Genomic DNA, 15,356 nt, shown 5'->3' on the forward strand with positions numbered 1-15,356 from the left:
TTTTTTATACCTGCAAGTTGTTACCTTAGTAGTGCATCTTCCCAGTCATTCTTAAGGACTGTTCAACTTACCTCAGAGTATTCATGAACGTATGTTTTCTTAAATGTTACATAATACTTTTTATTTAACCTTTTGATAGCTATCCTTATCATAGGGCTGGGCGATAATTCAGTATTATGTTTTTCCAACTTTAAGTGATATTGTATTACATAGGTATAATCAATGGATGTTATTGTTTTACAGCATTCTTCTCTCCAGGATGAGGCTTCCAATATTCTATATTTTTCTTTCTATCAACAAATCCTATTAAGACCAAAACCAACAATGAATTGATCCTACTAACAAGTGTTGCCATGTAGCCAAAGTCTGATATTCCTCTGTGTCATAGAACTCCATTGCTGTTGTCCAAAAACTATTAAAATCAGTGTTTTATTGGGTGGCATGTTACTTCATTACAATAAACTTGTTTACTGCAGTTGATTTTGAGTCAGCCCCTTAGCAAAGGGAAAACTCAAGGTTGTTAATACTCTCTCGCACACTGTCAAACTTGCAAAAAATACATATTGACACAATGTTTCGGTACTAGACCTTCAACCCTGTATCCATCATTATTCTGCTGTAAATACTTACTAAAGCACCAAATTTGTATGAATCCACTGCTGATTTCCTGTTTGAGTAATATTTGCTAAAAGCTACAGTGGCCAACTCCTTTAGGAAATTACAGAGCCTTTCAAAACAATATATCTGTGACTTGTTTTTAAGATTTATGTTTTCAGTAGGGATGAATGGGCTCTGAGTAGAGAGGCACAGTAAGAGTAAGGATCACAGAATGAAATAAGAGATGGACTAACACATTTTTGGTTTTTGGTCTATGGTTTTGTTTTACAAATTTTAAACAGTTTTGTCTGGTGTAAAGCGTAACAGTGAAACACATTTCATTGCATTGAACATCAATTTTATAATTTTAAATGTGTTCATGTGTTTGTGCATGCATCTTCCATATTGTGATATATCAGTATTAATATAATATTAGTTTTAATCGTATTGCCCAGCCCTACCTTGACGACATATTTGTAAGTCATTAGTGGATGATGCTACGAACCAATCATTTATGAATGTTTTTGAAAACTCTTCAGAGGTGCTTCTAGTGAGGAATGAAGACAAATCACAGTTAGGGAACAGCAAACTACTGACTTACTTCAGTTTTGTTAATTTTTTTACACTTGACCACTGTTGCTTTTCTAAGTATCATGCACCGCTTATTATTTATAAATGGGGGGAAATGATAGCAATTATGAAGCGTAAGGTTCTCCTTAAAAAATACCGTAAATACCAATTAAAACTATTGTGTCTGTGCAATTTTCATGACTGATTTTGAGCCTGCAACAGTGTAGCCCTGGGATCCTGTGAGAATGTCCCCATTTGGTCCATTATTTACCTCTTTGAAAACCCACCAGGAAAGTATCAAAGGAACATATCACAATATTAATTTCAACCATATCACCCATCCCTACCTTGAAGACATATTTGTAAGTCATTAGTGGATGATGAAATTAACTGATCATTTATGAATATTTTGAAACCTCTTCATAAAAGTGCTTCAAGTGAGGAATTAAGACAAATCTCACTTAGGGAAGAGCAAATTTCTGATTTAGTACAGTTTGTTTATTTTATTATACTTGACCACTGTTGCTTTTCTCAATATTATTATGCACGACTAATTATTTATAAATGGGGAATGGATAGCAATTATGAAGCGTGAGAAAATACCATAAATAACAATTAAAGCTACTGTGTCTTTAGCAATTTTTCATGACTGATATTGTGTCAATATAAGTGTAGCGATGAGATCCTCCGAGAATGTCCCCATTTTCCTCCTCGAAAACCCACCAGGAAAGTATCAGAGGTCATTGTTGCCTTGAATATTCATCATATCACACCTAACTTTTTCAGTTTTAAATATTCTTTCCCAGTTTGATCATCTTCTTCATTGTGTTTGAGGTGGGTGTGTGTGAGTGGGCTGAACTCTTTTACTTGCACTGTATGTTCCATCAGGGTTGCTGACAGGAGAACAATGTTTGTTTTCACCCATCTTCTCCAAGAGCTGAGATTAGATTGCACAGTGAAGAATGGGCCAGGTCTGCTCTTAGGTCTCTTTTTTTTCACCACAGCACAATTTTCCCCCGGTAAATTGGTCTGTGTTTGCCTCACTCTCTACACCAGCAAAACAACATCTCCCCTGAAGCTATAGGATCTCAATTCGTTCTTTCCCCAGTGTTGCACTCCCACAACTCCAATGTTTCTGCTCCTACATGGTTGCCTCTCTGTGATCTTTGCTCTCAGTTCATACAGTCTGTTGCTGCTTTGGGGAAACTTGATTGGCTTTCTTTTGAAGATCCTTTTACAATTCTCCACCTTGCTTTATGTTGTTTAGCAGCGAACATTCACAAGAATTAGTGCTGCACATGTTAACACATCATCACCATGATGCTCAAAGCAATTCTGAGCCGTTCTTTGAAAATAACCACGTCATTTCCATGTTCAATTGTAACTGTCAGTGACCCATGTTCAGAATCATTTCTACATTGAAATAGCATTAAGAAATCACTCAACAATGCAATAAAGAGGCAAATGTTTACATAACACTGGCGTTCTTTAGGAACGTGAGGTGGAAGCAGATCGTCATTAAGCATGCTGCGACAGTTTTGTGAACCTTTGTTCTGCTGTTGCAATAGCCACCTGTTCCATGTTTTCCCTCAAGGTCTTGTTCAGTGTCACAGATCAAGACCTTTCGAAGATTGGCTTGTATCGCCACCTCGAAAGCCTTCCTCAGCAAATCCCCCATGTACTATCTGAAATGAAATTAAAATGCCCACCACCTCACAATACTTATTGTTTTTCCTCAGCATTTCCCTTGAAATGTCGGCATTCATGTTGGTGAGTGATTCCATGACCTCCATGGATCAGCTCCTTGGAGGGGATCTTGTTTGAATGGATGATGCTTAGAAACACAATCTACTTTGTGCAGCATGTGTGGTATTCTTTATGACGCACACCATGGTACCAATTCAGCCTAGTATTACCTGCTTATGAGCTTTAAACACATGATGTCACCGCAGGGCAGTTAGCTGCTTTACAAGTGTAATGGATAGCTTTGATACGCCTCATGCCCAAGTAGAGCAACCGTGTTGTGAGGCTGATATTTCTGGAGGAGAAATTGCTGTCTAATCTTTATTTGAAATAAGATGCCAGCCAAAACTAGCTGCACGCTGCAGATTTATGGACAGATTTACATCTTGGGGATAACAACAAAAGCTGCATAAATTCCTCAACTGGATGTCATCAAACTGCTGCGCACAGCATTCTTTGCTATCAGCAGCGTGTTTGGAAACCACAATCCATACTAAGGCCTTGAGTGAACAGTGTGCACATGATCTATTATACTGTACATTTCACTTAATACTTAAGAAACAACTGTTTTCTCCTCCTGGTGTGTACTTACAGTTAGTAAATGGCCATCTTGTCAATTTGTCAATAATTAAACACTAACTGCATTGGCAGATCTCTGTGAGAAAAGGGCAGAGGTTTATGAATCACTTGCAGGCAGGTAACTGTCTAAGTTTGTTTAATTATATTGGCTGTGAGGGTCTGATCCCCAAAGCTCCAGGCAAGTGATGAATGTGTATATGATGTGTGGATCCTGAGTTATTTGAAATGTGAGCTGTCTTCCAGTGGAGCATGTACAAAGTGCATGAACAAAAGCATTTTCAGTGGATAAAACAACTCTGTACCACTTTGTACGTCAGGATCTATGAATTAGTGTTCAGCTTTTGCTAATGAAATTGTACTGGGTGTGTACGTAGAAGCCTACCGATACTACCTTACAACAGGTTCAGAGTTCACATGTGCTGTATATTGTTAAGTGCAGCGAGAGTGTTAAGATGTTGTTTCGGTGTCTGTTTTACTTTCCATCGTTCTCTAAATGGTACTGTATTGTAAGATGACATATATTTTTTTACACGTATCATTTCAAATGTTGTATTGTATATATTGTATTTAAAATGAAATGAGATTAAATGAATGAATGCTAACTTTGTGTTGCATTGACTGGTGAGACAGCTGTGTGCAAGAGAGCACAAAATACTGAATATATGTCTGCAGTGTCAGGGTTTGAATATTGGTTTGAATGCCTTGAGGAAAACAAAACACAATTTACATGACCGTGAATCAAAATCGTTGTCCCTTCGTCTTTGCCTTAACATGTTTTGTTTCACTGCTAAAATGTTTATAAATAAAAGTAGAACATACACATATAGTGTACATTTTAAATTTAAAGGAGAAAAAAAACTAACTGACATTTGCAGTTCCTTGAAGCTTGCAGCGAGATCAAGCCTGTTTGACTCAGATCTTGATGTAGCCAAAAGCAAAAACATACATTATTCATTTCAATATTCATATGCGTTCTGCTTTTCATAACTGCATACTTAATGAATGTGTGGGGATGGTGCTTGGGGGGAATACTGTACTGAAAGCTCCATGCGCTTTGTGTATTTGTGAAGAGGGGTCATATATTTTCTTATATAAAGTGTCAGACACCTGGGAACATGGCTGACAAGAACAACAGACAACAAAATATATTCCAGAGGAGTGCAGTTGATAAGGCAGTTTATTCAACGCAAGTTGTTACAGGCCCTGTATTTAAGGGATTTAAGTATTCCAACTGCCTGTTTAATCTCCTGTGCCCAGATCATTTCGCATCAAAAGTCACACCACAGTCATACCTTGGTGAATGCACAGATGTCATTCACATGCTGAATTCAGGGCAACTTACTCTTTATGGTGATTGCAGTATCTCCAATGTCGAAACAATATATGGCATATGTAACAAAATCTAACCTCAAAGGTAAACTTATTGGAATGTTTGCGTTTTCAACCACATCCAGTGGTCCATAAGTTGAAGTGTGGAAGTTGTATTGGATAGGAGTGGCCTCCTTGATCGTTATCTGGCTTTCCTCTTAGTCCTTGTTGGCAAGAATGAACTTCTATACAGAAATAAATGGCATGCCTAGCCAATACATGTAGTGATTATGCCAGAAGCCTGTCAAAAAGGGAGTGAAAACCAAACAAAAACAGCTTGTGGTTAAAAGTGATTTTTATTAGTTTTATTAGCAAAGAAATGGATAAAAGCACTGAAATCACTCCCAATGGTAATTCAATGATATTAGCTCATTAGTGATGGGCAAAACTTGTATCACCAAAATTTCGACATTTTATCAAATTAAAATGAACAATTTCATTCTAAGATATGAGATGTCTCAAACTCGCAACAGTTTCATGACACCAGGAGATTCAGAAAATTCGCCCAATCTATAGAAGAGCATCTTTTCAGTTAATTGAACAGATTGGGCATTAACTGTGTTGTGCTGATTTCAGCTGCATTCTGGGTGTTTAATAAAGAGCATTTAGCATATTGCAAATCACAATAATACTAAACCATTAAAGAAATAGAAAATACAGAACCAAATTATTATGTAAACACATCATCAAAAGTTTAGGAGAAAAACAGTATAGGATCTGTAAACAGAATCACAGTTATTAGAGGTTTTATGACAGGTTTGATAAAGGCTACTTTTGATAATGGAGTCAAGTCTCACTTAATTTAACACCTTCAGGCTTTCATAGTACCAACACCATTTCAGAGACTTGGAGCGTTTTGTCACAGTCATCCCCAGCTCTCTCCATCTCCTGTCCTTCAAAGTCATCCAGAACCAAATGGAAGGTAAGCTTACATGACGGCTGGGTACCTGAGAAACCACAGCTAATGCACATTATGAAGGGGCCAGGGTAGCAAGTAAAAAACCAATATCCTACATAGCAAGACCTGTGCTGTGCACAGGAGGAGACATCGGCCAATGAATTGCTGTGGTTGCCATGGTGCTGCCAGCGTGTAACTACACAGGAGAGCAGCCCCACATGATGCTAGGCTGATATGGATTGTGTGTCTATTAAGAAGCAGCAGCAAATCAAAAGAACAATGACCACAGCCAGTTATATTTATTTATTTATTTTTTTTTTGGACGCTTCTTCTCTCAAGGTGTAGGCTCAATGTGTTTTCATGCATACACCAGTGCAGCATCAGAGCCTGTCAATAGCTTTTGATTAGTACATTTTGTGCTGTGTGTTTCCTGGAGCGTTTGCAGCACAGACTCACATAAGCCAGGTGCACAGGCTGGTGTGGGGCTAAGCTGGGGAAATGGAGGTGGGGAGATAAAAGACATGTTGGAAAAGCTGAAAAGAAGTGCAATGAACAGACGAATGGGTAAGTACAGGGATTTGAAAGTATTGAAGTTGAAGCGAAGCTGAAGGCAGGGAAACACCAAGCAGGCGCAGGTGATGAATGACTCGTAATAACCTGGCGAGGAACTTGTGATTGTCTGTCTACCATTGATGGAGGGGCCCCTCAGCATTCAGGTGCTCTCGGGCTGATGAGCAGCCAGTTACGGTGGATACCAAGATGCCTTAGCCAGCCTGTGCCGCTGGGTATTGAACCAGTTTCATGATGGGAATAGAAAAGGATATATTCTTATCTGCCAAATCTAGGATGAAAATGGCTGACAGTGAGGATGAAAGCATGTCAAGCATTCAATCATTGTTTGTTTCCAGGTGGTGGCAAATCAAATCTATGTAAAGTGGAATCTGCACATGTTTAGATAGGAGGTTTGAAATGTTCTATGTGGTAAAAAGGGACAAGGTATAAATGTTTAGGTCACAAGTTTAATTACAGGGGTTAAGCCGCACTCTTATTGCATAGATGATCCATTGCAGTGGTGCAGACAACCTAAGATTTTTTTTCATTTGCTGTCATGATGTTGAACATTAACAGTGAACCAGCCCAGCAGAACACTGTGTGCTTCACATTAACTACTCCCCTTGCATTTACAGGGTCTTCACAAGGAGTAGCGATAAAAGGAACAGTGCTGCAGGCGCTTTTGGAGCCAGCTCCTTCCTCAGAGTGGATAGTCCCTACGGCAAATGAGGGTTTAATCGCTCCCAATTGCTTTGCCTCACAAAAGGTGAGACCCTCCCCTCCTTCCTGCTACCACCAGCACCACCATTCCATCTGTCTCTCATTGTTGCCAGTGAACAAATCTTGCCGCAGGGAGATGTGCTACCACTTTTCCTCAGTCCCTTCTTCCCTAAACCACCACTTTCAGCTTTATAATTCCTTCATCCTACTGGGATCAGGGAAAGGAGTAATCAAAACAATTAGCTAAGTCCCATTTTGTTTCATAGGAGACTTATCTTTTTTCATGTGAATCTTCAGCCAGAATGAAACAGGTTGTGTCTTGGGGGCTTTTTGTGGAACATCAGAAAGGCAGCAGCTGTCACAAACCAAGAAAAGCCTCAGTAGTGTGCTGGTTCTACCAGCAGGTTTATCACTTAGCTCTTTCAACACAGATCTACAACCAGTTACCGAAAAAACAAAATCAGATGGGAAAAAACAATGATGGGATGTGACTGATGTGTTCAGGCAAATAGTTATCAGAAGACATCCTCTCATCAAGAACTGTGGAATACATAGCAATCTGGATCATCACGAAGAAAACAAAGCAGCCACACAGAACTGTTTCACTACCATTACCTCTAGGGATTGTTATCTGTTTTTTCAAAAAAGAAAACAGGACTGTCTCTCTGCCAAGCTTACCTTACAGTGTGACTCGTGATCCAAACAGCTGAAAAGAAAAGCCGGGCAACGTCTTGGCAAATCAGTGGTTTCCTGACTTTGATGAGACAAAATGGGCTCACCACAAGATGCCTACTGTTCATATCTATCCTCTACAGTAACTCTCATACTCCCGGGCATGTCGTCCGAAATTGTAAAGGCCTTAATTAAAGATTAATGTCAGGGTTTCTTGCATGCACTGCTTAGATAACTCATTTCCCAGGGTGCATTGCTAAAAACCGCCCAGGCTGGACACCAGATTTTTTCAGCTTTCAGAACAAAAGCCCTCAGCTCTCTGACCATCACGATCCTTTCAGCTGAAGGACAAGCAATAACAGCTCTGCTGCTCACTTTGCGATGCCACCACTGTGACTGGAACGGGGGGAGGTGGAGTCATTTTAATTATCACAAGTAGGCAAAGAGACACAATCAGCCAGTTGAAGGCCTGCTGCACTGACTGGCTGTGCCTCCATCCCTCACAACAATTACTGATGTACTCTTCTTCCTCATGAAGCCTGTTTATAATGTCAGAGCATGCCACACAGTTAGGAAACTGTGTGTGGGAATCAGCTTGCTTTATATGACTCTCCACACAACCGAGGTGTAGATGTTTGGTTTGTTTGTACAGGCAGAGCTATTGAATCACGCAGATGCTTGTGTGTTCTTGTTCTTGTCAGCAGTTTCAAATAGATATAAGATCTTACCATCTCCAGTGGAATGCTAGCAGTGCTGTAACAAGGCTTATTGGTTTCTTTGTCACATGATAACAGATCACTGTTTCTAATTTCTCCCATAAAAAAGATGAGATCCACAATCACAGAGACAATCAATATGATAAGGCTTGTAGTGACAGAGTATTGCAGAGGGGTGAAGGAGAACACTTTGATGGTCTGACACGGCTGTTATTTAGCTCTTTTTGTACACCTCCACTGTGAGATTCTCAAAATAACAAATCTGAAATATCCTCACAAAAAATGAAAACCAAGCACATCCTCCAATATCCAGCGGGCTGGCCAGGCCAGTAGATAACAGATACAAGATTTCAAACACAGTAATTCTGCGGGGAATGGTATCTGATCGTTGCTTTATTTGTTTAACATCTTAGATGCAAAAATGACTATCATTCCAAGTGCTCCTATTGTGTAAGTAAATCTTTACCCTTGATATTCTTGAATGGCAGTTATTAATTCAGTCTGGTATTGCCTTCTTGTTAGCTGTTTTCTGTGTGTGGAGGATTGATTTTTGCCATGTCAGATCGCTCTCACATCATTTCCAGCCAGTTGTGTCAGCCAACATACAGTTAGCATAACCTATGTCAGAGTACAGAGAATGGCCGTCAAAGTATATACAATGGCAATTTGTTTAATGAACGATAACCCATAACAAGGTGTAATGATGTAGGAAAATAAGAGACAAGATAAAGTCAATGATTTCCACAACGCAAAATGAGTTTTCCCAACCAAGTTCATTGTTTTCCTCTATAAAGATGCGTCAGAGGGCATTATCAATGTTATTGATATTGACCATTACCAAAGACACAAAGGAGACACTATGTGCAATTAACTCAAGACAAATAATCAAGAAGATTTATTGACCCCTGTGCCAGCTTGTTCCAGGTAGTGGATATTTCTTACAGTGGATGACCAAGGCTAGATTCCTAACCGGCCAAACAACTGCCCCGTTTTACCAGAAGTCCAGGGGACCTGAAAGATCCAGGCCTAGTGTGTTAACTGGTTTGTATTAATTTGATTAATTATATATTGGAAAATGGCCAATTATTACATAATGACTGCTCTGTCTGTGAGAGGATCAAGTTTTAAGCTCATCCTTATTTTAATTTTGTGCTTCTGTGGTGCATACAGTATTCCTGTGTAATCCAATCAAAAAAACAAGCAGAAATTCTGTAGGTTTTCTAGAAAAATGTACTGCTCCCATTCTGTGTTGGCTATTTTTGCATGTTTCCAATGTTTTCTTATGAGAAACAGGCATTTAACCAAAGATTTTCTTTGATAACTCACGCAAAAAATGTTTGGGTGGTAGAGAGAGTGTCAGAATAGTCCAAGACATAGGAACACCGGGGAGTGGACCCAGAAGCAGACTCAGGAGGCATACCAGGTTCAGTTCAACAAAAATTTTAATGAACACAATCAAAAAATACAAAAGGCTTATGGGAAATTCAGACAGACTCAGGTCAAAACTAGATAAAGCAGTCCAAAAGCGAAAATAAATCTAAAAAAGGAGCAGCCAAAAAAACATAAATCCAAACGGTCCAATAAAGAAGGCAGATAATCCAAAAACACAGGAAACAATAGGCAAGGCTGGTATGTTTGACAAGCAGGCAACAGACAAGGGAAGCACACAGACTACATACACAAATGAGGGGAGGATAGTTAGGGACAGGTGAAACTAATTAGGGCAAGGCAGACAATCAAACTGGCGGGAAAACACACAGAGGCCGGAAGTAAAGTAATACAAGACACATGAGGAATGATATTTTCTAAATAAAACAGGAAATAACAAAACCAAAACCCAAAACCATATCAGAGAATGGCAGGGTTGTAACAACCTGACACAACCCTACACACACCCAACATAGAAGGGTTTTTAATTTTTATTTATTCATTTATTTAAACTACAATTACAGCAATTAAGGACATTAACCAAGCTCAATGTTTAAAATATCCCTATCTAACTAAGAAGATTGAAACATGTTTCTCTGTGTGTATATAAGATCTAATTTTAGCTGACAAATTAGTCAGTTAAGTCCGATGCATTCAGTGTTCATCTCGTTTAGAAATTAAAAACACCTTGAGTGAACTGATTCTTAAGTCTTTTTTTGCAGCTTGTCTATATCTTATCTGCTGTTTAACTCTTAACCAGGGGCCATTATTCACAACTGACATTGACAGCCTTACCTGTGACAATAAACAACTCTGACACGGTTTCTCCCTTCACTGCCATTGCTGAAGGCTTTGGTAATGCTGCCCATATGTGAGGCCTAATTACTTTCTCATCTGGCCCCTGCAACAAGGTCACACTTGTTATGCCACTGTCCCATCCACACAATCAGATTTCTCACAAAGGGAGCTAATCTCATTCCTTCACAACCCATTATCTTGATCGAACTGGCTTTTTACGCAATTTGCAACGCTGTCCAGATGAGAGAATGACTTTCTTTTAGCAGGAGTGAAGACGCTCCTCAGCATCCCACTGAGAAGTTTCAAACTGTCAGCCAACATCTACCAACTCCAAATTGGAGTTAAATTGAAGAGGCGTTCGGCTGGAGAAAGGCCAAGACTAGCAGGCCCGAGCATCACTGCAGCGGCAGATGTCGATGAAGGTTTTTAATGGATTTGAATTAATTTACGCAGGGTGTAATTTGTCCTGTGGATGTGGGAGGCATACTAAGCCTGAACTTTTTCAGGGTCACGAGAGTGGTTACATTGATAGACATCTGCTGAGGCGGCCTGCAAATTTGCAAAAACTGACAGATCTGTTCTGATGTTGAGATAATGATAAATTGCAGCCCTCTAATGTGAGGCCTGTTGTGAAGGCAGAGCTGCTCACATATGTTTGGCCAATAGACTGCAAAGGGAATGTGTTGAAATGCTCAACAAGTATATAACTCTTCTTATACTCTTCTCTGCAATAAAAATTAGCCCAGTTATTGGAACTCCATGTACATATGTTGTTCAAATATATTCCAATCCAATCAATATCCAATCATGTGTTTTTTGTATTTACATACATTTTAAACACACTTTTATATGAAAAGAGTATAAAGATGAAACATTAGCATTTTTATGTTTCACAGCTAAAATATAAAATATGGGCAATTTTTACAAGCATGATTAAAAACAAGTCCTTTATCATTTAACATTATCTCACAATTTCACTGCCCCTAAGAATTCAGTAGTGACTGACATATCTGTCCCATTGAAGTTTTGAACACTTCAGTACAGGTAGAAACAAGAAGCCTATCCAGAAAGAGTTGACTGGCTTGGTTATTTTTCCAACCAAATAAACTACCCATCTGTGAGCACACCACCAGATCATTTGTTGAAGAGAATCTGAGCTGTGGGCAGCGATTCAGAGGTCTGAAAGCAGGCTAGAGTTTGTCTGCATATTTATAGATCTGTCAATCACTTTGAGAGTGAAAGCAGGATCCAATCTTGTTTTTGAATTTTGATGGTGAAGGCTTGTTATTTACATTTATATCAAGGATTGTGCCTTGACTACTGTAGACAACAAGGCTCGTAATTAGTAAAAGGTAAACTCAGGTGGGTTTGCAGCATTTCACATGACACACTTTCAATTGGTAGATTTGTTTTGACAGAGGAGATGCTGTCCAATCATGGATCAGTACTGTGACTATTGAAGACTTAAGGTTAATTAATTCATTAACAAACTGATTTTATTTGCTAGCAAAATTGTAAACACATGATTATTTATGAGCACAGACTGGCTGTTGTGGGCATGAAGCCTATGTACATTCAGTTACACAATGATCACTGCCACCCCTTTCTTCCTACCATTGCATTTTAGCGTGTGGAGCTCCATTTAAGCAGCTCGGTGCTGTGGGCCCATTCCAAAGCAAAGTTATTGTAGTTCTCCTTGACATTGTAACTAATCTGAGATAGCCTGAGGCCTCACACTGTCAATTTTAGTAGGCACTCTGAATATACTAGGTTGCAAAATATGATTAAAATGAACCAGTTGTAGAAAACACTGGAAGGGAAAAACTGCATTGTATATTAGAATTAAGGCCAGGACCAATTGTCTAACTGGATATTATTTAGGCAGAATACCGAAAAAAGTTTCAGATTTGTCTTGGTGGCGGAATACTTAGAGGTTATGATATAGTGTTATTTTCTTGCCTCTTTTTTACTCCTGTCAACCAAAGTCTGGATCAGTGTTGGACTGTACTTCCACCTGCTGGTATGTAGATGCCAAACAATTGAAGTGTTAGACTTAGGGTTAGGGAGAAGAGAAGTAGTGGGGATCTCAAAAGGATAGCCTACCTTTTAGAGAATGTTAAACTTTTATTAAAGTAGTATTTCAACACATGGCAGGATATTTTCCCTTTAACTACACACCACACACACACACTAACTACACACACACACACACACACCTTCATAAGTGTTCAAGAGACCTCCAATATTTGCTGTAGTGGAGAGATCTGTGGTCCCAACTGTATTTCATTGTGGAGTCATATTGTAGGTTTTCATTTGCATATCCCTGAAAAAGAATGAAAGAGCACGATCTCTGTCTGCTGTTGCAAAGTTTCATTGTGTTAAGGTGAGATTTCCTGTTCTCCTTTATTCAAAGACTTAAAATCTTTTTAAAGGTTTGAAAATTGTGAGGTGGGAAATAACCTATTTTTTACATTTTGTGAAATTACTCTTTGCTGTATCTTGTTAGATGGAAATGTGATGCACCCTGGATTTGTAGGGAGAAAATACTAAACAAACTTAAACACTTAAAAACTGTCACTGATGGTCTTCCCTCATGTATGGAAGTAACTGAAATCCTGCAGAAAGGTATCATAGGGTTTTGGATTGTTAGCTTTGCATTATCCACAACAAAATGTTCTCAATTAACAAAGCTGCTTTGTTCATAATGGATGTGCATGCGGAATATTAATTAAAATGTCTCAATCAGTCAACATTTTCTCAAAGACCACATAGAAACATCATGCAGCTACAGAATACATTGACCTTTCCACTGTCTGTCAAACTGTAGATCGGCGTCTTTCCAAAAGAATAATCCTTTTTTTTTTTTAAAGCTGTATGATTTATGATGGTCACTGTAACATATTGTGTCATCTTCCTATTGTATGCAGAGAAAAGAGCTCAGTTACTTTGATTTGTTTTGGTTCGTGGTCAAAACCTTCATCTGCCTGGACAGAACTGGATACTGAAAAATGCTGCCTTTCTTTACTGTCCACTGCCAAATTACCTTTGAGCAAGATACTTTTACCCCCAACTGTAACTTCCTTTTCTGTCTTTTCACTGTAAACAAGCACTGTCATTACACGATTATTAAAGAAAAATCTGTCTCACTGTTACAGTTGACAGTGGATCAATGAAAACATCAAAATTTCTGTGGTTATTTGAGAAGATTTTCTTTTGATTCAGTAGTCATTTTCTGACTGTTTTGTTGATTTAATAGGCTGTTCTTCTAACTGATGTGTCACTTGTATTTCTGTAACACTTTGCAGTCAATCACACAATGAATCATGCCATTGAACTGGTTAAACAACACTGCCATCCGCTGCCTGTGATGGGCACATACACTATTGTTGGTCACTGACAAGAGAGGAATAATAATAGAGACTGCCTATGGTGTGGTTTTTTTAACATTCATTTATGCATAGTTTGCCCTTTTCCTGCAACACATGAACAAGTTGACACTTTCACATGCAACTGGAGCCAGCTGAAGCTTACTGAAGCATTTACTGTAGTTACAAGTGTCTGACTCAAAAGCACCTTAGCAGTAATTGTAAAAGAGAATGTTTAAACAGTAGCTTTAAAACTCTTTTGCAACTTGAGTGGATAAATATCTACCTGAAGTGAATAAAAAGCTAGAACAGTGATGGCGAGAGATAATTTTATCCTGTCAATGTAATTTGAGTTTGGGGTCAGTCTGTAAAGACTCGATAAAATGATACCATTTATGTGTGTCACTTGCTTTTATCAGCCTGAATTACATACTTTCTCCACACTCTGGCTCCATCTTTAAAGGTCATTTTTTTCTTTATATTCACAAGAAAAAAAATGTATTGATTTGATACAGTACCAAGAAAGCCTCTATAAACTTTTTTATATTAAAGTGGTTGATTCACTTCAAATACAACAGTATCAAGCAATACTGTTAGATTTTACCTGCTGGTGTTTTAAGTCATCTGTCTCTGATATTTCTGCTGTCACCCCAATGCAATGGAGGTGAATGTAATTTTCTTTTCTGGTTTTAAAGAATTGAAAAAATAAGTTTTCATTGTAACCTTTTCTACCAAAGAAATAGTCCCACTGAAATAGGTTCATTATGAGGTCTGCTGATTATTTACAATAACTGGAACATTGTTTCTAGAGACATAAAACCAATACCCCCAGTAAGACCCAAACTACTGGCATGGCTCGACACCATTGTGAAGATGTCTTGGGTGTACTGAGTCTTTGAGATGAATGTGTAATATTAACTTTGATCTTTAAAAAACAAAGCAAAGCCCTAAATGTCACTTTACTTCTCTGTCTGCTCTTGCAATATGTTTAAGGTGTTTCACCACTTAATTCAAAGTCTATCCAAATCTTACAAAATGAGGCATTAATCTTTGATTCATGTGACCCCAGTTTCATTTGTAGGGATCTGTGTGCATACATTTAAAGATGATTATGATATAACATTTTTTATGGAATGTGTAATGTAAGTATTTCAGCATTTTGTTACCACATACAAATACCACAAATTGTGTATCACAATATCTGATATTTAAACATGTTACTGTGAGGCTTATTGGTTGTAAGCCAGTTTGAAGGTATGTTCGTAGCATTCGTGAAATAAATTTTTTGTGCTGCTGATATATCACTGAACACATCTTGACTGCAGTGTTACAAGTAGAGCAAAAAGGTGT

Source organism: Micropterus dolomieu, linkage group LG22, assembly GCF_021292245.1.
Source record: "Micropterus dolomieu isolate WLL.071019.BEF.003 ecotype Adirondacks linkage group LG22, ASM2129224v1, whole genome shotgun sequence".
NCBI classification, from domain to species: Eukaryota; Metazoa; Chordata; class Actinopteri; order Centrarchiformes; family Centrarchidae; genus Micropterus; species Micropterus dolomieu.